At 31.9% G+C, this 24,312-nt stretch overlaps 1 long non-coding RNA gene across 10 annotated transcripts in view; it reads left to right on the top strand.

The window, feature by feature from the left end:
• LOC149169986 (uncharacterized) overlaps window positions 1–12,374 on the top strand; it is an 89,851-nt gene extending 77,477 nt beyond the window's left edge. For 4 of the 10 annotated variants that reach the window (XR_016259836.1, XR_016259835.1, XR_016259831.1 and 1 more), the window contains one exon: window positions 12,037–12,374. This is a non-coding gene — a long non-coding RNA (uncharacterized LOC149169986). Of the gene's footprint in view, window positions 1–5,186; window positions 5,497–6,756; window positions 6,892–7,219; window positions 7,489–12,036 lie in introns of those variants that run through there. The other 6 variants (XR_016259829.1, XR_016259828.1, XR_016259833.1 and 3 more) reach the window with 5 other exon arrangements.
• The last annotated feature ends 11,938 nt before the right edge of the window (window positions 12,375–24,312 follow it).

Raw genomic sequence — 24,312 nt, 5'->3', positions numbered from 1 at the left:
CTTCTTGATTGATGTTGAAGGAGTTGACTGCTCCTCCTATATTGAAGGTTGGCTATCTATGCTACTAGAAGTCTCTGCTCTTGGCTTCTCCTTTGGTTCCTCCTCTTGAGGCCCCTCTGCAATTGTTGGTAGATCTTGAGATTTCTTAGATGCCAAGTTCTCCTCAAACTTGACATCTCAACTCAACACTGTTTTCTCGTGATATAAGCCTTGGAATTCTTGTTGTATCTTGCGGGGATGTTCCTCTCACTGGACGGCTGCAAATTTTCCCTCTTTTCCATAGTTATGTGGATGTAGACTGGACAACCAAATATCTTGAGATGTCCTATCCATCTCAGTAATGGTAGAGCCCTGTGATGGAGATGCCCCATCCTCCTATGACAAAGCTCGTAGATGATGTCATTGGTTTCTCTCTTAGATTCTAACCCTTATTGCAGTCTTTGCAATCTGGATTGGCTCCCTTTAGGAAAATGAACACTTGCCTCCTTCAGAAGTTGACCTCATAACCTTTGTACTCCATGATTGAGATGGACAAAAGGTTATTCTTTAGGTCAAGTAGATAGAGTACCTCCTGTGCATGAAAGGACCCTCCTGACTCAAGTGGGACTAAACTATCCCTTGCCCCCTCACTGCATACTTGGCATCATTGCCAAGCTCAATATGTCTTTGAGTGGTCTTATGCAAATCTACTAAATATCTCTCTAGCCTTTGAGGCAGTAGGCACCATTGTCCAAGTACCAAACGCTTCTAGCAATAACGCTAGTAGAAAGGTAAGACATGCGTGAAAAAGTCACTCTCGAACATGGAAGCAAGTTTGCTCAACCATTTCTCTATTGTTGCTGCAACTTTCTGTGACTTCCCTTTGCCCTTCTTCATATGTGGACATTGAGAAGCAAAATGGCCATTCTTATAACAAATATAACATTTGATCTTGTTCATATTTCTCTTCTGCCTAGAATGTTGTTGCTCTCCTTCATTGTTGTTATAAAATCGGAAAGGAAAAAAGCTTTTCTCTTTTTGATAATTACTTGTGATATCTTTGAGTTCTTATCATCATTTTTATGTTCTTCTTTTATCTTAGTTTCATCAAGCAATTACCAAAAGCAGAGCACAAAGATAAAGTACACCAGATGTAGGCACTCTGTTAGGGCTAAGACCCCTCTATAGGGGAAAACCCAGTCAAAAACTCTTTCTTCAGTCGGTTCAAAATGAGATAGACCAAGACCTAAGACCAACAAACCTTTCTCCTCCACCAAGTCAACCTTCCAATTAAATTCAACAATCTTTAGTAGTCTCTTCTTGTCCAACAACTTTAGCCCAACAACAACCCAGAGATTTTGGTCCCCAGCGACACAGAATTTCGGCCCAGCTTTAGTACTACAATTTCGATCCCTCCAGTAGCCTAGCAACTTCACACATGAGATAGGGAGAATTTCAACTTCTTGTAATTGATAGAGACCTCCTTCTCCATCGTTAGCCCTTTCCTCTTCATCCTTGAATTTCACACTTTTTCTGGTCCCAGAAGTTGCAGATCGAACTTGATGAGTGACTTTGGGTTGCTGCCTTTATATAAGAGTTTCTGCTCCTCAGTTAGGCTGACTTGCCCTTCTTTGAGGACGACTTGATGGAGGAGGCCTAGGAGACCTAATTTTACATAAAATAAATTTCTTTCTTAACAAATAAATCCCAAGAAGGGTCTTTTACAATGTGATATGGACAAGGACATTTGACATAAACTCTAGAAGCCTGCAATTGAGGCTGACCTATAAATGATTGACCCAAGCATGAAACCCATGCTTTAATAAGTCAATTTTATTTATAATAAAATTTCTTTTTCTTTCTTTTGACAAATACAATGCATCATGAACGAAATAAAATTATGAATATTGGCACTAGTCACATTTTTCAACAATTGTCACCCTTTTTGATGAAAATTTTCCCTTTGGTCTTCTTCATCTCACTGACCAGGAACAAGTTTTCATTTGTTGCTCCTCTCCGCTTCTTGTTCCTGGACTCTTTACGAGTATCCTCTTGGATGTAGTCATCCCAAAGTCTCTCCCACTTGGGAAGATACTTTTGGGCACAAATGCGCATGATGAATGGTTCCCGAGGCTTGGTGAACCCATTCAGATCAACATTCACTAGCTCTGTATCTAGTACATCCTCTCCAATAACTGCAAGCTGGTCATGGATTTATGTGATTCTCATAAGGCTGTTTTTGGTCACATTGTTGGTCTTTTTGCAACATGTGGAATTAGATGATCCTTAATAACGTAAAGGATCAATCTCTTTTACTTTATGTCCCATGCTGCCTACACTATAGGGTCTACTACTGTTGGTGTCTGCATGCTCCCTAAGGTCTATGTTTGAGCAGGAGGGTCAAACACGACTTCCCAGAAGTGTTGCTCCTTCAAGATCATTGAGATTCTTGCCTTCCATGGCAGGAAATTTGAAACCCCATCAAGTCGATCCTCAACTTTCACATTGGTTACAACATGGCTGTCCTGAGCTCTGTCTCTCAAGCTTGTTGAAGTATCTTGGAAAATAATAGATATACTTTTCTCTCAGAACAAAACCTCTGACACCATGTTAAATTATCCTAAAATCAACTATCTAAGAAAATAGATCAGATCTAGTTGGAATTATTAACTCTTGCATTTAGCGGAAAATGAGAAATTCAATCACACACAATGCACAATTGTTTTGGCTCTTCTAGATCAGTTCATCATTGAAAACAAGAAAATCAATCACATAGTGCACAATTATTTTTGCTCTTCTGGACTTGTTCATCATTCAAAATATCTTTAGAACTTTTACAAGAGCTCCCTTACATGGAAAATAGCTCTGAGAAATTAACAAACAAATAATAAACCTGGAAAAATTTCAGTTTGCACAAAATCAAGGCATATCTACACGAAATGTGTGGTCTGCGCTGCACTTTGTTCGGCTTACTCTGCAATCCGTATTACTATATGAATCCGTACAAATGACTGTACGTTCTCCTTTGCTGGGTTGTACGACTGCAATTCTCCTTGCTACTGATTGGATGTCTTCTTTTTGCTGAACTACTGCTAAAACTCCTTGCTAATGGTTAAAAATCAGACCACCGATTTTTTTCTTCACTCATGTGACTTGTGAAATGAATGCTCTTTGTGTGTCTTTGTCGTTTGCCCCCTCTTTCTTTTATAACTTTTCTCTTATCACTTTGTCATAAGCCAAAAACCTAATATTCAATGTTTAAGATCTAATCGTGAAATCAATGACTCTCTTTTAATTAAATCATTAAATGACCCACTTTAATCACTTTATTAATTAAAAGTCACTTGAATTAAAAAATGTTCACTTTGTTAATTAATAAAGTGAACATTTAGAAAGAGCATAGGATACATTTATTGAAGATTTGCATAAGTAGATACGCTCATGGAAATACTTGTATGAGCTACATCTATTTTCATTGCCTAGGAGCTTTGGGGTGGAAGAGGTTTGGGAAGGCAAAGCCACCTCTTGGTTGACCTAGGTCATAAATGGTCACATCTACGACCATCCATGATTTGAGAGCGAAAATAGATGTTGGGATAAACGATGACATGTGTGAAAGAAGACAATGTTAGATAGTGGTTACAATTTTAGTTTTAATATCCCACTATTATTGATTAGTGAATGTCCACATTGCCCATTTTCAATGTTTTAGGTTCATTTAAGCTTTGTTTCCCTTATCTTAATGCAACGATTTTGATGATATGTCGGTATTTGTTGTGGCATGTCTTTTTTTGGATGCTAGAGGCCATCATTTTTGGTTTAGAGATGGATTACACTCGATATTATTTTGGTTATATGCACCCTTATATAATTGAAAACTTTTGCATATTTGTGTATAAATGGTTTGGATTCATATGGATGCACATGAATATATACATTTTTCTTTAAATTTTAAATATTTTATATATTCTTTGGCCAATTGGATTTTTGGTTTGGTTTTTTTATTGGTTCTGGTCCAATTTTGACTGCTTGGGGGGTCTATTGTTTGGTGAACTGTTTGGTTTTGCTAAGATTGCCTCATATTGAGGCAGAGGGTGGGAAAATCACTACGACTAATGGTAGATAAATTCCATTAGAGGGGATGCTATCTACTCTAGGGCAAGCCATAACTTCATCAAAAGGCATGGAAAATCCACCTATACTAGGCAAGGTAGGTGGGCAATTTTTTCAATTGAAAACTCAATAGTTCGTGGGCCTCAAACACGATTTCATGCAATTTCATGCATATGGGTTGACCGTTGGTGAACTGTTTGGTTTTGCTAACATTGCCTCATATTGAGGCAGATGGTGGGAAAATCACTACGACTAATGGTAGATAAATTCCATTAGAGGGGATGCTATCTGCTCTAGGGCAAGCCATAACTTCATCAAAAGGCATGGAAAATCCACCTATACTAGGCAAGGTAGGTGGGCAATTTTTTCAATTGAAAACTCAATAGTTCGTGGGCCTCAAACACGATTTCATGCAATTTCATGCATATGGGTTGACCGTTGAGTATTGAGTCATTGAACTAAAATAGGAAGAAATCTTTGGTTAGAATGAGGATGGGTGCAAAGCCCCCACACAAATCTAGTGTTGGATCAACGACTTAGCAAGCACCCTTCCATTGAAGTAATTCAAAATGGAGCCCACTGTTAAACGGATTACATTCTTGGAACAAAATTTTGAGGAGCCTTGATTCTTCATTATCTAGACTGACAAAATGACGACGTATTTTTTAGTGGAGGCCATATTAGCTCGAGAAGTTTATATTTAAACAGAACAATGAGAAGAGCTAATGCTATAAAATTGCGTAATTACTCAACCACCCTAAGGAACGCAATCTCTCAAGTTATAACTCCTCTCTCTCTAATTATGGTCTCAGTGATCAACCAATTCACGATAATTTGTCTTCATTATGCAAGAATATCAATAATGAGCGTAGTAATTAATATTGTATTTTTCCAATTTATGAATATACTAAATTTACTTGTATTTCTTCGGTTTATGAATTTCGTCTTTGTGATTTCTACATTAAATTTATACTTTTGTGTTTCTTCTCATTGAAAAGCGTTGCCCAATATATCATTTTCATTGTGAGAGATAATTTCATATATTTGTAACTTTAATTTGCTTGTCTTGCCATGTCAATTGGTGATTGTGGAAGGAATTGACAACAAACTTCAAATGGTCTCATGTGAGTAGATGATTGAACTGCCCTATTGTATTCACGTTGAATGTAAGCTTTCATCCCATGTTTTGGGATGCTCGTGATTATATCCCCTCAATAAATGAACAAGTATTGTGTTTACAAGTTTTGTGTATCCATTTACTTGGGTATGGAATGAGTGGATTTGTATCCACACCTTCTCAAGGAATTTTTCAGTTGTCTTTTGGGCTTTGATGCTCTTCTTACAATGAGAAAGAGCAAACACTTAATGAATCTATCCATTTCCATTATAAAATAGTCATTTGCACTCTTTGTCCTTGGCAAATCTCTCAAGAAATCCATGGAAATGTGTTTTGTGTTCTAGAAGGAAGGTGTAACAGTGTATACAATCCCAAGAGGGAGGTCGTTGGTTTGCTTATATCACAAAGTGTGCTTGCACTAACATACCTTGAAACATCTTGATCTATGCTCATGTCCTTTAAACAATTTTCCTTTGATGCTTCCTCCTTTGGATCTTAACACCATTAAAAGAACTTTTTACTCACAGTTACCAACCTTCTGGCTTGATTGGCACCTAATGACACAACCTGGCATTCAATTTCATCAGTATACTTTAGTATTAAATATAAACATGTATTTCTTTGTCACTTGCATATTGGTGTCATTGATTTTCGAATCCAATGGATATGTTTGGGAATGGGCATGAGACTCCAAGCCAAGTTTTTGCACCAATGATTTGGAAATCAAATTATCTTATAAATGGGATCAAAGAGTTGACATCTTATTTGTGATCTGAATCTTTGGTAGGAAAAGTGTCTCTTTCCTCTTCAATTTTTTTCTTTCCCTTCCTTTTCCTTCTGTAAGGCTGATTTTTGTTCACCATTGGGCACATTTCTCTTGCTCATTGCTAGATGATGTGTTTTTCTCTTTCAAGACTGATTTTTTTTTGCTTGTGGATAGATCCTCTTGCACATACATGACTGATTTTTAATACTTGCAACCATTAATTTGGATATTTAGCTTTGATTTTGGGGTTGGGCAATGCCAATTTTACACCTCTAAATTGCATTCGATTGCTTCACCTCCAACTTGAGATGTTGCAAATGCATTTTCTTGCCTTAATTTTTTTTTTACTTGTAATTTTTGTTCAAAATTGCTTCATACGTTTTGCTTGTGGATAGATCCTCTTGCACATACATGACTGATTTTTAATACTTGCAACCATTAATTTGGATATTTAGCTTTGATTTTGGGGTTGGGCATGCCAATTTTACACCTCTAAATTGCATTCGATTGCTTCACCTCCAACTTGAGATGTTGCAAATGCATTTTCTTGCCTTAATTTTTTTTACTTGTAATTTTTTGTTCAAAATTGCTTCATACGTTTTGCTTATTTGTCATCTCCATATAATTTTTCATGGAAGCATCATCTAAATTCCTTGGAGAAGAATTATGACTAATGGCACAACATCACATTTGTTTTCATCAATATACCTGGAAATAATAGAAAATCTGAACTCACATTTCTGTCACTTGCATATTGGTGTCTTTGATCAACAAATCCAAGGTGTGTGCTCGAGGATAGGCATGAGTCTCCAAGCCAAGTTGTTGCACCAATGATTTGGAAATCAATTTTTTCGCAAAATTGTGATCAACAAGAGTCAACGCCTTCAGTAAGAAGAGTCGATTATTCAAGCCTTTGGTAAGATGAGTATTTGTCTTTCCTCCTTAATTCTTTTTTCTTTTTCCCTTAGTTTTTGATTTTATCAAGGTTGATTTTTGTTCTTCATTGGCAGATTTATATTGGTCATTACTAGCTGATTTATTTTTCTTTTTTCAGCACTGTTTTTTTTTGGCTTGTTCATAGTTTTTCTTGCTCATACATGAATGATTTTTCTTTAGCCATAGCTGATTTTTCATGCTTCCAATTGCTTATTTATTTATTTTGCATGGGGTTGGTTTTATGTCCATAAATGTAAGTTTTGCACCTCTAAATTGCTTAAAATTTCTTCTTTGTTTTTATTTTTTAGATGGATACAAGGATGGAGCTTCCAACATGTCATCTTTTTATATCCATCTACAAGGCTCACAATGATGTTTTGAGTCATGCTTGAGAAGCGTACACATGTTTTTTCTTGCCTTCCAAAAATATGTGATTGTAATTTGTTTTTGAAATTGCTTATCTTGATCCAATGGCACCCCCCTAGTTCTATATAGCTTGTTTTCTTGGAAGCATCATAAAACAGAATTATGACTAATGGCACAACACATTTGATTTTATTGATATACTCTGAAGATAGGCATGAGTCTCCAAGCCAAGTTGCTGCACCAATGATTTGGAAATTAGATATTTCTAATAAATGGGATCAATAAGAGTCGATAACCTCTGATCTTAATCTTCAATTGGAAGAATGTTCCTTGTTCTTTTTGCACCTGTAAGGCTGATTTTTGTTCACTCGGAGATTTCTCTTGCTCTTTGCTAGCCGATTTCTATTTCTTTTTCAAGATTGATTTTCTTTTGCTTGTGATTAATTCCTTTTCACAGACTTCCCTGATTTTATCTATTTCAAGGCCAAACATGCCAATTTTACATGTCAAAATTGCATTCAATTTCTTCACTTCAATCTTGAATGATCGTTGCTTGCTTATGGAGCTTCCAAATGTCAATCAATGCTACAATATTTGCAATGATGTTTTGGGTATTTGGATGCTAGAGGTGTATGCCTTTGAAAAATATTGTTTTGAAATTGCTTATTGCTTCAAACTTTTGCTTATTCTGATTCTCTATGTAGCTTGTTTTCATGGAAGCATCATGAAAATCCTTTGGGCAAGAATTATGACTGATCTGCCTCCTTAGGAATTGCAATCCTCAAATATATCTAGATAACATATACGGGACTTGATGTAGATATCCCATGTCCATGTGAAGTAAATTGGTTGTGTATTTTTGGATGTTTTGACCTTGTTTTTTGGAAATTGCCATTTTATTTTCTACTTGTGCTCTTGACCTATTGTGTAGAAATTTCTTCTCATCATGGATTTGAATTTTCCCAATTGGTGATTGGTCTGCCTCCTTAGGAATTGTAATCCTCAAATATATCTAGATAACATATACGGGACTTGATGTAGATACCCCATGTCCATGTGAAGTAAATTGGTTGTGTATTCTTGGATGTTTTGACCTTGCTTTTTTTGAAATTGCCATTTTATTTTCTACTTGTGCTCATGACCTATTGTGTAGAAATTTCTTCTCATCATGGATTTGAATTTTCCCAAGTGGTGATTGGGAGCCATCATTTTTTATTTGAAGGGCCCTCCATATTAATGTAACTTAGAGATCTTCAATCTGGTACATGTAATTTTTTTCTTATCTCCATTGTGATGTGCTTATACATCCAACATTTTATTTTCTACTTGTGCTCATGACGTATTGTGTAGAAATTTCTTCTCATCATGGATTTAAATTTTCCTGATTGGTAGCCATCATTTTTCCTTTGAAGACTCCACATGGGTGGCCCACCATATTAATGCAACTTAGAGATCTTCAATCTGGTATATGTAATTTTTTTCTTATCTCCATAGTGATGTGGTTCTACATCTCCAGTTGTTCAATGATTTAGTCTATTTCTTTTCTTTTCATAAGCATACAACTTAAATTTCGACTATGTTTTAAAGGGTGTATGTATCTTAAATGTTCTTATTCCCTTGGACTTTTCTTGTTTTGTGTCCTCTTGCCTTTGTGGAGGCTCTTCTTCTTCTTTATCTTCCTCTAGGACATAGGGACACTAGCTTCACTTTTTTTAAAATCATCACAATTTCTTCTATTGACTTCATCAATTTAATTTTCATTGTAAGCAAATTTTCTACACAATTCTTCGATCTTTTGAATCTTGCTTCATAAGTGTTGTCTTCATGATTTGATCTAACATTTCCAATTCGTTGACTATACCTATAGTTTCTCTTTCTCTAATTTCTTTGCCAAGGGCCTTCCCCTTTTGATTGAGAGTGTTACTTTTCCTTTCACTCCCAAAACTCTTAATGCTTTAAACTGTAGGTCACTGGAGAAAGTACTATGCCACCTTGTACAATCTCTTTGTAGTTTGGATTAGTGCTTCCTAACCTCACGTGAATCCCTATTCAATTTGGAAACAAAATATGAACCTGAGAGACCAAAATCTTGAAAATGTACCCTTTGAAGATGATTCTTTGATCCCAAGCTGGAGAGTCTTTGCTATTTCCATTCTCATAGCGTAAGACTTCACATTATTACTTGTTTTGTGCTATAAGATTAAAGTTGTTGCTTTACATATATTCATTATCAGTGGTCATGTTATATGTGTCATTACTATGATGTGATGGTTTCATATTATTTTTGAATTTATGGATATGATGTTGTGATGATTTGTTTCATTGCCATATAATTATGAATAACACATGCATGACCCATTGTGGCTGGTATATAGTTATGTTATATTATTTATTAGCCTGTGATAATTGTTCTGTTTGATCATGAAATAATGTTGATATAATACTCGTGATGACATGCTTTGATAGCATGCATTGCGTGCAATTTATATATCAGCCACAAGATGGCGATGGGTTGATAACATGTGGTATATGCTAGTTACATTTTCATTGTTGAGTGGTGATGATTATGTCATATTATTTATTAGCCTGTGATAATTGTTCTGTTTTGATGATTATGTCATATTATTTATTAGCCTGTGATAATTGCTCTGTTTTGATCATGAAATAATGTTGATATAATACCCGTGATGACATGCTTTGATATTATGCATTGCGTGCAATTTATATATCGGCCACAAGATGGCGATTGGTTGATAACATGTGGTATATGCTAGTTACATTTTCATTGTTGAGTGGTGATGATTGGATACATGTTATAACTAATATTTTGTTATTGTTGCTCTCACATTTTCAATGAAAGATCTCATGGGATCCCATATCCATGAAAAGAAGACCCCCTTATCAACAAAATTTTCTTCCTTGTGGGCAGCTCAACAATTTCTCATTAAACATATTTGAGAAAATAGGAAATTGACTAATTAGTAGGGTGACAACTAATTACGTTTATGGACAAGCAACTAGGAGGTGGACAAGTGAAGTAACTTAGGGTGGAGTGGTGGTGGGTGTGAGTAATTGAGATGGAGAATTATGTAATTAGGGCGAGTACCAATGATTACATCAAAGATCATGAACTAACTAGGTCAACAAAGGCCATTGGCTATGTTTTATCCCACTGAAATTCTCTATCTTAAGACTCTCCATGGTACGAGCCTTAGAAATTTGGTCCTTTGAGATTGTCAATATAACGACATCGTCATTATGGCCTTTGACCCCTTTGACCAATTACCTAGCCTCTTGAGATTTTTAGTAAAGCGACACCACCAGTGTGGCCTTTGACTAATTACCTAGCCTCTAGTTTGGTAAGAGGATTCCTTGAATAACACCCCAATTCACCTTAGAGCTAAGTAGATAGCTAAGAGCTTTAACCACCCGCGTTGGGGCAAGGGGCACCTTTGTCGGATATATAAGAAAATTTCAACCTACTTTGAGGAACATATCTTAACAATAAGACACGATAAGGCACGGGGTAGTGTTTCAACGCTATTGATAAGCCGAACCCTAGTGCAAAAAGAATTATTAGGGTGAAGGGCCACTCTACTTAATCATAAACTCTCTAAATCAGGTTAAAGTTGAATGACTTGTGCAGTATGGGGCACACTAGAGAGTTTCTTGCTCGCAGAACCTTGAAAGCTTTTTGGGTTGGTCCCCAATTTTCACTGAATGGCATTGCAATGTATTTTTTTGTTAGGGTCATTCAAACCCCATAAATCCCATGGGGTCACTCTTTAAAGACTTGTAATCTTTGCTTTGTAAGGAAATAATTATAAGGGATGAGTCTCTTCCTGTCACTGCTTCCAGTGGGCCCCTAACACATTTAACCACTTTATGTGGGTGGGGGTGCTAGAGAGTGTGCTCTCCATATATTCGTAAAATTGAGGAAAGACTAAGGGATAAGTGATGTATTGAACTTGTTTGCTTTTACGAACTTTGATGAACAACCTTGTGGTCTTTGGACAGATTTCAAAAACATTTCAGCCTAGACACCTTCATCTACTCATGGTCCATGATTTGAGAGTGAAAGTAAAATGTAGGATAAGTGATGTATTGAACTTGTTTGCTTTGACCTGATTACGAACTTTGATGAACAAACCTTGTGGTCGGACAAACGTAAACCTTAATGCAAACTCCATATTGAAGTCGAGGGTGGGAAAATCACTAAGGCTTCATGGTAGATAACTTTCCTTAGAGGGGATGCAATTTTGCACTAGGGAAAAAAGCCATAACTTCATTGGAAGCCCTCAAAAATCCACGTATACAAGGCAAGTTAGGTGGGTAATTTTTTCAATTGAAAATTCAGTATTTGAAGGGCCTCGTGCATGATTTCATGCATATGGGTTGAGTGTTGAGTCAAGGAACTAAAATGAGAAGAAATCTAGCAAGAAATCTTTGGTTAGAATGGGTGCCAAGCTCACACACCTTGAATCCAATGTTGGATCATTAACTTGGGAAGCATTCTTGCAAGTGACATGATGAGCTTTGATCTAATGGTGCCTAATGAGTAGAAACAATGCTGAAGTAATTAAGTGGATTGATTGGTATTTTTCTTTAGTGGATTAATTGGTATTGTTTAGTTTCCTTTGATAATTTGTTAAATATTTTTAGTATGTTTCATTATAATATTTAGTGGTGTATATAGTTTCCATTTTAATTATAAAATGGAATAGAAGCTTTAATTTGAATTGGTTGATCTATAATGCAGGTAAAGGAAAGTTCAAATATTAGATTATGGAGCGCTTGGGAGAGGAGAGGAGAGGAGAGGAGGGAAGGAAAAACTACATTTTATATAAGTTATAAGTTTTGACCAATGGCCTCGAACTTGTTTTTAAGTTCTAATCAATAATGACCTTAACAACTTTGAGACTTGTTCTTTCATTCATCATACTTACAATATGAATCCATCCATATTATTGAAATTCATTCATTTTTTGTGGTTGAAATTCAATTATTGTGGTTGTGTATTTTGGTAATCACATTGACACCTTTTGAGTTTGTTTAATTTAAAATTTCTTATGAATCCATCCATCTTATTGAAATTCATTTTGTGGTTGAAATTCAATTATTGTGGTTTTGTATTTTGGTAATCACATTGACACCTTTTGAGTTTGTTTAAGCGATTTTAAAAATTGAAAATGTGTAATCGTTTTAATTTTAGTGTGTATGTGTTAATTTGTGAATTAAAGAGATATTAATGTTATGTTTTTATGATATATTGAAAAATCTTGAAATTATATATGTATATTTTTAATTAATAAAAAAATATTAAAAATAAATTGTAAATATTATATAATTTAATATGATGATTATATATTAGAAAATGCATTATTGATATTTTGTGGTTTGAAGAATATTTTACGAGGAAATCTAAGGAATGTTTCCTTTGATTTGTTAGTTGTAAATTAGAATAAATTTCATATACATTTGAAAAAACAATTTCTAATCTTATGAATTATCATCTCCTTTAAAGGGAGAATAAAAAGTGGAATATTAATTAAAATATAAAGTGCAAAATAACTTGTTCTTAATTTTTTAACGAAGTGCAAAAATTCTGAAAGTTGTAGCTTGATTGTATCAATAATTTAGATCACATCACTCATAGGAATCCTTTCCAAATTTAATGATTTGTGATATTGAACTAGAAATATGGAGGATGGGTGCCACAAATAATAATAGACGAGGCTCTCAAAATTTGATAAGCATGGCTGATCATTATATTCAACTAGAAATATTATAAAGTTGAACATTATGTTGGAAATAAACAATAAGAATTTATTTTTTTGGGTGTCGAGTGATAATTAATGATTATAATACTCAAAATGATATTGAAAACTCCAAGAGTTCCAGTGTTTATTGCCATTGTTAATAAAAACAACTCTTAGTAATATACATTAATTATAGATTAAAAATAATAAAAATAATAATACATTAATCAAAACTTTATAGTTGAAAAATTACCATATGGACTATTGAATCTCTATTGAATGCTATTTATAAATGAAATGATATATGTAAGTTGAAAAGATAACATGTATGTATATTTAATTTTAAATATAGAGAAATTTATTTTATTTTATTATTTTTTCTTACAAAGGTTTTTCTAGTTTTATAGTTTACATATTGTTCATTAAAGTTGTTTTCTAATACTTATTTATATAGGTTTATCGCTGGTACATATTGTTCATTAAAGTTGTTATTTAATAGTTATTTATTTATGACTTTTGGTACATTATAGTTTATTAAAGTTGTTTTTAAATGTATTTATTTATCTAGGTTTATTGTTCATTAAAGTTGTTCTTTAATATTTATTTATCTATATTTGGTACATTGTTCATTTATTTATCTAGGTTTATGGTTCTACATATTGTTCATTAAAGTTTTCCTTTAATATTTATTTATCTATCTAAGTTTATGCTTAGGACATTATTGTTCATTAAAATTGTTTATTAATATTTATTTAAGTAGGTTATGGTTGGTACATATTGTTCATTAAAGTTGTTTTTAATGTCTATAGTTGGACATATTGTTCATTAAAGTTGTTTCTTCATGTTTATTATAATGTGTATTAAAAATAAAAAAAGCTTCTCTTTGCTTCGAGATATTAAACATACATCTCTACTAACAGGGTCAACCACGGGAAGGTGGAAGCTAATTTGCCCCAAAAACTGTGCATTGTTGATATGGGGTCTTTAACATATCAACATGCGAAAATAATTTTATTGTATTGATTTATGAGATGAATGTAATTTTTTTAATATATTGTTAAAATGATTGAAAATAATAATTTTATTAATTTGGTTTAAATGGAATGAAGTGTGATTTTTTTTTAATATGTTGATCTAAAAATAAAATATATTAACCATATTTATATTATTTTTATGGAGTTTATTAAAAGCTTATTATATTATTATTTATGAAGTTTATTGAAAGTTTGTTATATTATTATTCATATTAAGTTTTTATGTTTGTAATATTTATTAAAAATAAAATAATATCAAAATAGAAATAAGTAAAATAAAATCATAAAAATATAAAATAGAAATAAGAAAAAGAAAATCATAAAATTATATAAAAAATAAAAAAAAATTAAAAGTGAAAAAATAATATTTATAAAATTAGATATATAAATATTTTTTAATTAATATAATAAATAAATAGACACTTATAAAAATATAAAACTAATAAATATACATATCTAAATTTATTTAATAAACAAATAAAGAAACATTATTCGAGTCACATACATACACAGTTTCAACTCAGAATACAAATTGAATCTATCAAACAAACAAGCATTTCCAAACAATCATACATACATTTTTTTGAAAGCACACATACAAACATAACATAAACATCATTTCAAAGAATTTCAAATACTCAAACACAACATAGCATTTCAAACTAACAAACATAATACAATTTCAACTTAGAATACAAACATTATGAAAAATTTCAATTAAATAGATAACACACCATACAATTTCAAATCAAATACAATTCAAAGAATTTCAAATACTTAAGGACAACATAGCATTTAAAACTATCAAACATAACATAAACATACATGCATTTTTTGAAAGCACACATACAAACATAACATAAACATCATTTCATAGAATTTCAAATACTCAACACAACATAGAATTTCAAATTAGCAAACATAATACAATTTCAACTTAGAATACAAACATTATAAAAAATTCAATTAAATAAATAAACACACCATACAATTTCAAATCAGATTACAAATTGAATCTATCAAACAAACAAGCATTTCCAAACAATCATACATACATCTTTTCAAAGAACACATACAAACATAACATAAACATCATTTCAAAGAATTTCAAATACTCAACACAACATAGAATTTCAAATTAACAAACATACTACAATTTCAACTTAGAATACACACATTATGAAAAATTCAGTCAAATAAATAAACACATCATACAATTTCAAACTAAAATACAAATTGAATCTATCAAACAAACAAGCATTTCCAAACAACCATACATACATTTTTTCAAAGCACACATAGAAACATAACATAAACATCATTTCAAAGAATTTCAAATACTCAACACAACATAGAATTTCAAATTACCAAACATAATACAATTTCAACTTAGAATACAAACATTATGAAAAATTCAATTAAATAAATAAACACATCATACAATTTCAAATCAGAATACAAATTGAATCTATCAAACAAACGAGCATTTCCAAACAATCATACATACATCTTTTCAAAGAACACATACAAACATAACATAAACATCATTTCAAAGAATTTCAAATACTCAACACAACATAGAATTTCAAATTAACAAACATACTACAATTTCAACTTAGAATACAAACATTATGAAAAATTCAGTCAAATAAATAAACACATCATACAATTTCAAACTAGAATACAAATTGAATCTATCAAACACACAAGCATTCCCAAACAATCATACATACATTTTTTCAAAGCACACATAGAAGCATAACATAAACATCATTTCAAAGAATTTCAAATACTCAACACAACACAGAACTTCAAATTAACAAACATAATACAATTTTAACTTAGAATACAAACATTATTTGAAATTCAATTAAATAAATAAACACATCATACAATTTCAAAGCAGAATACAAATCGAATCTATCATACATACATTTTTTCAAAGCACACTTACAAACATAGCATAAACATCATTTCAAAGAATTTCATATCAACATAATACAATTTCAACTTAGAATACAAACATTATGAAAACCACCTATACACACATACATATGCAAATTGGATTAAATAATTAAACACATCATACAATTTCACATCAACATATAAATCCAAATTATCAAACAAACAAACATGGCCAAAACAACTTACATACAAATTTTCAAAGCACACATACAAATATAAAGCAAACATCATTTCAAATAATTTTAACTACTCAACACAACATAGAATTTCAGATCAACATAATACAATTTCAACTTAGAATGCAAACATTATGAAAACCACCTATACACACATACATATGCAAATTCGCTTAAATAATTACACACATCATACAATTTCAGATCAACATACAAATCCAATTTATCAAACAAACAAACATTGCCAAAACAACTTACATACAAATTTTCAAAGCACACATACAAACATAACATAAACATCATTGCAAATAATTTGAACTACTCAACACAACATAGAATTTCAGATCAACATAATACAATTTCAACTTAGAATGCAAACATTATGGAAACCACCTATACACACATACATATGCAAATTCGATTAAATAATTACACACATCATACAATTTCAGATCAACATACAAACCCAATTTATCAAACAAACAAACATTGCCAAAACAACTTACATACAAATTTTCAAAGCACACATACAAACATAACATAAACATCATTGCAAATAATTTGAACTACTCAACAGAACATAGAATTTCAGATCAACATAATACAATTTCAACTTAGAATGCAAACATTATGAAAACCACCTATACACATGCAAATTCGATTAAATAATTACACACATCATACAATTTCAGATCAACATAGAAATCCAATTTATCAAACAAACAAACATTGCCAAAACAACTTACATACAAATTTTCAAAGCACACATACAAACATAACATAAACATCATTGCAAATAATTTGAACTACTCAACACAACATAGAATTTCAGATCAACATAATACAATTTCAACTTAAAATACAAACATTATGAAAACCACCTATACACCCATACATATGCAAATTGGATTAAATAATTAAACACATCATACAATTTCAGATCAACATACAAATCTAATTTATCAAACAAACAAACATTGCCAAAACAACTTACATACAAATTTTCAAAGCACACATACAAATATAAAGCAAACATCATTTCAAATAATTTGAACTACTCAACACAACTTACAATTTCGAATAAGCAAAAATCAAATTAACAAACATAAATACAATTTCAACTTAAAATACAAACATTATGAAAACCAATTATATAAATACACATCATACAATTTAATCTACCAAGCAAACTTAACGTATCATATAAAATTATTTTATTTAATTAAATTAATATATAATATAAAAAATAGAGAAGGGAAAAATATAATATAATAAAAAAATAAAAAATAAAAATGAAAAAAAGAAAAGAAAGTTAAGCTTAAAAAAAAAAAAATTTAAAAAGAAGAGAAAACTAAAATAATATAAATAGTTTGCTTATGAAATTATTCATTATTTTTATTTTATTTGAGAGATTGTATAGTTTGCATGTATATAAAAATTGTCTAACACTTTTTTATGAATTGAAATATAAAACTAAATATTTCAACTATAATCAATGACGATATGAAAAAGTAAATGTGTACACCTGAAATGTATTTTGGTATGTGTAAGTTTACTAAAAAAATAAAAATAAAAACATGGAAACAATAAATGCTACACAACTCTAAAGAGAATGGGGCCCCATCCTCCCTAAAGCATTTGGGAGAGGTTTTACCTCTCCCACAAAAAAAAAATACTTTTATTAATACTTGTATGTACATAAGTCTGACATTATACAAAGAAAATCTCTGAAAAAGAGAATGACTATATAACTACATTGATATTTATTTTGAATAAACATATAATTAGGAACCATTCTTGGACATCTATCTGGAAGTAGACCTGCAAAACCGGGAAGTATTCAATTTGTAAGCATAATTCTTATTTTACATTGAGTTTTACATAACTCTTATTTTCTACCTATAATGAAAATATGTATTTATGATAAAATAAATTTTAAGATAATTTTTTAAAAATGTTCTATAAAAATTCAATAAATATGGTGATACAGAAATAATAAATACAAACTGAGTTGCAATATAAAATTTAAACACTGTAATGTCAGTATGGGGTAGCTCAAGTGGCAAACTGCTTTGCAATATAAAATTTAAACACTGTAATGTCAGTATGGGGTAGCTCAAGTGGCAATGGCCGTGGAAATGAAGTCAAGTCTCACCGAACAATGGACATGAAAATGGGAGAGAGTCCTACCAAGGTTACAAAAAAAAAAATTTAAACACTGTAAACAAAAAAACACAAGAAATTATATATATATGTGAAAGAAAAAAAGAGTAATAAGAAATATTTCAATTTATATTAAAATAATATTTTAATAAAATTAATTTAAAAATAAATATCAAAATTAAGATTCATATTATACAGATTTGATAAAAATATAATTTCACACCAACAATTTCTTCATATTATAATTTGAGATCCTGTTCTTCGTCACCTGGTTGATTTGGTTGATTTAGATCCTGTTCTTAGTCATTTGGTTGATTTGAATCGAGAGCCCGGAGATTGATTTGAATCGAGAGCCCGGAGATTTTAATGTGAATTAAGAGCCCGGGAGCAGTGTCTTTGCGGGGAAGATTTCAAAATCTGTGGTTTTTGAATTGTGAAACCTATTATATCAAACACTAATTTCATTTTTAATTAATTATGATAAAATAAATAGAATCATAGAAAGATGATGCAGAGGAAGTTCCCAATCACGCATTTAAATCCATTTTGGAAGCAATGTGACTCAAAGTTATTGTTAAAAAAAATATTAATATTATATATAATCACCGTAAAAACATAATTAAAAAATATATAATCACGGTAAAAACATAATTAAAAAAATTAAAAATAATAATAACGAAGGAAGAGACAGACGTTTTTAAAGTGAAGAATTGAGAACCTGGGAGTACTGAGTAGGATTTGGTGATTTTATTTGTTTTAATCAGATTGAAATTCATTTAAAAGAAACAAAAAAAGAGTTCAAAGTTTGTTTTAATCAAATTGAAATTCATTAAAAAAAATTCAAAGAGTCAAGGTCTGGAAACTAAATGGTTGGGATTTAGTTATTTTCCTTGCCTAGGATGTTCTGGTCAATTTAACTTGAGCAATATTCCCCAACTAGTAATATCAAGTTTTAATTATGATAAATTTAATAAAATCGGTTACATCATTTGAGAGAGGGAGCCAGCGCATACCTGGAGCTGGAATTGAGACTCGTTGTGGCTTTTTTTGGGAAGAGCTCCACGGATAGAACTCTGTTTTTTTCTGGGGAAGAACTCCATGGACAGAACTCCCCTCTGTAACAGAAGATCTAAGAATTTTGTTGAATGATAGCACAGTAGAAGTCGCAGCAGCATAGTATAAGAGATTTCTTTTCATGGAAAAAGCACAACAATTATAATACCTGTGGCCCTGAACCAAAAGTAAAGTTTCTTTTCTGGGAAAGAACTCCATGGACAGAACTCTGTAACAGAAGATTTAAAAATTTTGTTTAATAAAAAAATTATAGCACAGTATAAGTCTCAGTATAATATAAGAGGTTTCTTTTCATAGAAAAAGCACAACAATTATAATACTTGAGGCCCTGAACCAAAAATTTGTGAAGAGCAATTTGAATACAGGAAAGTGTGAACGAGTCGTTCTCACCTGTGAATAACAAATAGAAATCAGATTTCGTAATCAATTGCTTTTCTGAGGTTAGTAATCAATGAGAAAAGCATGTTGGGCTGCAGTCAGGGTTTGAACATCCCAATTTTCCCTGGGAGCCCTGGATTGCAAATTAAAATCACACAAATTCACACAATGTTACACAGAGAGGAAGAGCCACATTATTGAGCCACTTATTTCAATTTGTACATTTCCCTAAGAAGATAGAGCTGGAGAATGGTTATACCAAAGATTTGAAGCAAACCAGTGGACAAATTATAGAAAATCAAATATATATTTACCTCAAACCAAAAACCCTTGCGCAGAGCGGAGGCTCTTCTTTGAGATGGGATGATCCAAATGGAGGCCTGCCTCTTCCTCCTCTGTCACATAGACCCACATGACTCAGACTCAAACTCGAACCTAGACACCAGACCACACACAGACATGACATGACATGACTCGACTCAGACTCAGATTCCCAATCCCCACACACAGACAGACAGAGCAGGCGATGGACAGAGGAGGAAGAAAATGCAAAATTTGGGAGGCTAGATGTATATATAGCCAATTCCTTTCAACGGATAGAAATTCTGTGTAACGCATGAGCGCCAACTCTTGAAGCATCCAGAAATCAAAGGCTACATAATTCGCCACTATGGGAAACACATTGGATCCTGCTTTTCTGAATCCCAACGGTTCACCACCTCGAACAGTTACGTCAGCACTATGGGAAAAGCATTGGAACCTGCTTTATTCGGATTACGAATCTCCACCTTTTTGCGTTTTCTTGAATTGCCTCTAGAATTATCATTTTTGTATTTGGTTGTTTCTTTATTCGGATTACGGTTCTCCACCTTTTTGCATTTTCTTGAATTGCCTGTAGAATTATCTTTTTTGTATTTGGTTGTTTTTCCTGGGCTACTTCTTTCTTATTAAATTTATTTAGCTTTTTCAGATTTCAAATCCTCCATATTGCAGATTCATGAAATTATTAAATTTATTTAGCTTTTTCAGATTTCAAATCTTCCATATTGCAGATTCATGAAATAAGTAGAGTTTTATTTTACTTTATTTATTAAAGTTATGAAAATTTGAATTTTTCCTAAATTGTAAAATAATTTATGTTAATAATCTTTCTAATAAATTAATAAAATGACAAATATTTTACTGGTTTCCAGCATTATTTTTTCATATATTTATTGTTTTATTTAGTGTAAAAAGATATGTAAATTGTTAACTAATAAGATAGTAAAGATTGCAATGAAGTGTGAATCCTTGAACTTTACAGATAATACTTTTGTGTAGATAAACAATTGAGGTTATAGGAGTCAAGACACACATGTATGTATCCTTATGAATCCTATCAATTCCAAATTGACTTTCTTCATCATTATCTCATATGATCTTTGCATATATATATATATATATATATATATATATATATATATATATATATATATATATATATTTGAAGTTAGGTATAGGCCCATTTTTTTTTTGTTACAATAACCTAAGTTCACCTCAGAGTCTTGAGTTTGCTAATATCTCGTCTAACTAGAGCACCTTGTAAATAGAAATTGATACAAACAGGCTGGATGTGCCAGACCTTGACATACATCAACATGAGAAGGCTATTCAGTGTTGCAAGAAAAAAAACCAGTGAGTCACAACAAATATTGGGCATAATCTCCAGGCATCCATGCTGGCTGGTCACTACTCTCATCCTCCAATCTGACAAAATTCTCCTACTGAGTCCATATGTACCTCCCTATACAACCTCCAATATTCAAATGGCGTTGATCCTTACACAAGCTTCGTGCCATGATCAATGAAGTGATAGGAGCACATGAAATGTGCAAGTATAGTGGGAGCCATGACCCCTTTTCGTACGAGCTAACATCATATCAAGGTGAGGGGGAATGGGTGGGGGTATGTCGCTCCTGGGCACCCTTTGTAGGGGATATTTAAATGATATATGTTGTTTCAAATTCTAAAGGTTATTTTCTTCCAACCTACCCATAGGCATTCTCCCATTTACGAAGATGGTCATAAATGTCTAGGTACACATCCTCTTGCTCTAAAGTATTGGTTTTCTATTGAGGTATTGTATGCTTTGCATTTATGTGCCTTCTAAAATTAGGTCTGAAATTTGAATACTCATTGTTTTCTCATAGTGCATTTTGGCATAAAGTTAAAATACTTAGTTGTTTAGGTCTATCTATTAATGTTCTGTGAAACCTGTTTAGTCATGCCGCCGTTCTCATAATCAAAATCCAAAGTAGTTCTTGATCTTTACATTCTTCCTCTTCAACATGTATATTGCAACACAACCACCAAGTTGCGTCTGTCATTAAGGGAAATGTGCTCATCAACACCACATTGCTCCTAACTATGAGCCTCACCTTGTGGTTCAAAATGTTGAGAATAATAGTGGTTTAGCTTACATTTCCTCACTTTTAATATATTTTCCTAGGTATAAGAAAGTGGACAATGCATATTGCAATCATCATCATATACTTCAACAAAAAAATATGAAGTGAAGCTATCATCAATGTACCATTAAATCCACTCATTCATTATTATCATGATTTTGGAAATCATCTTAAATAAAAAAGAAATGCTAACTGTATTTAATATCTGCTCTTCTTGTTCTAGTTATTACCATTTAAAAAGTAATTTAAAACCTTCTATCATTTTGCAACATCAAGTCTCTTGCTTTTGTAAATGTAATTAATTAATTGGGGAATGCCATGGAAGAGTGGTAATTTTATTTTCAATTTAATCCACTTGAAACTACTTTATTGGGCTTGTTTTTCCTCATTTTTTTAAAGCAATCACGCATTTCTCCTCATTTTGAGGATGATACTTAGGATAAACTAAATTCGTCAACGCTGAAGGGTTCATCCCACCTTCGACGATAACACTAACGAAAGTGGTTGAATTGTTGGTGCCTTTCCATTATCACATATATACATCATAATTGTTTGAAACATATTCCACCCTACCTTAATTGGTGTGATTTTTGGTGCCTTTCCATCATCACATATGTACATCTTGCTCATGAAGGACACACGTGTCACAATCTAGAACTCTGGTGGGGAGGACAACATTTTATCCTTACAAACACTCTCACTACATCCAATTGATTCATTTTTCCTATTATGTCAATGCTTAAAGTTATTTTCCTTTTAATGACATGTGATTGTTAGTTTTGTTCTAAAAATTTCTTGAGATTAAACATATTATTATCTTCAATTAACAAGAAAACACTGTTGTATGTTTTCCCCGTGAGCTCACTTTATGCTACTAAAAATCGATATTTCTCACTCTTGGATGGTTGCCTCTAAATCCAACACTATATTTGTTTTGAGTTTTACAACTTCTATCTGTGATGGATATTGTGTAGGGACCTCAGTTGATCATCTAGGTTGTTTTCCATAAGTCTTAGAGTTCGTCTCACACAAACTGACAAGGTAATAAATAATGGTACGTGGACTTTGAGAAATAGGTATTAACTTGTTAAGGCCCTTTTGACATTTAGTTCTTTATCCCATCCATTGCTAAAACTTCATTATGGTAGTAGTTGAGAAAACTAAATAAGGGAGAATCAACAATATTGAATTCTAATAAGGTTTTTACTCATACCAGCAAGTCATTTAAGAATGATTTCAATGTCCATTGGTTTTCCTCCATTAAACTTTATCCTAATTTGAGCCTGAGCTCACCTAGATTTTTTTTTCTACTCACTAACTAAAGGCTTTGTGAAATCCAAATTTTACTACAATTCCATTTCTTAAGTAAGTTAATATTACCATTATGAATTTCCACGTGGTACTTTGTTGCTTGAGGTCTAGTAAGAAGAGGAAATTAGAAGTTTTTTTTTTTTTTTGTTATGGGTATGATAGATGAGATTCTTTGATCTTTGTTTAGAAAAAATACAAGTTGCTTATGTAAATGGAATACTTTTACTTGTAAATTGTTTAGTGTCTTTTATATTGGATATGACCCCAATGGTGGATTTAAAATATAGTCCTAAATTACTAGAAATTCAGAATATTATTTTTGAAACTTGAAGAAACAAGGTATACTATTTCAACATCTCTAAAAAAATCAAAACTCATATTTTTTTTTTATACCAAAAATGGAAATATAAGTAAATATTAGAAGATTAGAACAACTCTAAACATGAGTACACAACAATGTTGTATTGAATTTTCAATTATCAGGGATTTTAATGAAGATGCGAGTAGATCAAGATAAGTAAATCAAGACATTAAGGGTCTAGATGATGATGATGTAGATCATCATCAGTTTAATACCCCTCATTATGCTGGCATTAAGTTTGAGTTTGAGGATACCAAGATCTGCCACTGCTAATGAACCTAAGTTTGGGTCAGTATTTACCATTATTTCATCCATATAAGTATCTTTAAGATATACATTTTTTTTTTCCTCTAGAATCTTTGTCGCA

This window comes from Pinus tabuliformis, chromosome 4_2 (genome assembly GCF_031772625.1).
Source record: "Pinus tabuliformis cultivar Carrire ecotype Pingquan chromosome 4_2, CPIR1, whole genome shotgun sequence".
Classification (NCBI taxonomy): domain Eukaryota; kingdom Viridiplantae; phylum Streptophyta; class Pinopsida; order Pinales; family Pinaceae; genus Pinus; species Pinus tabuliformis.
Note: the sequence above shows the minus strand (reverse complement) of the source record. Positions and strands in the feature narration are given on the sequence as shown.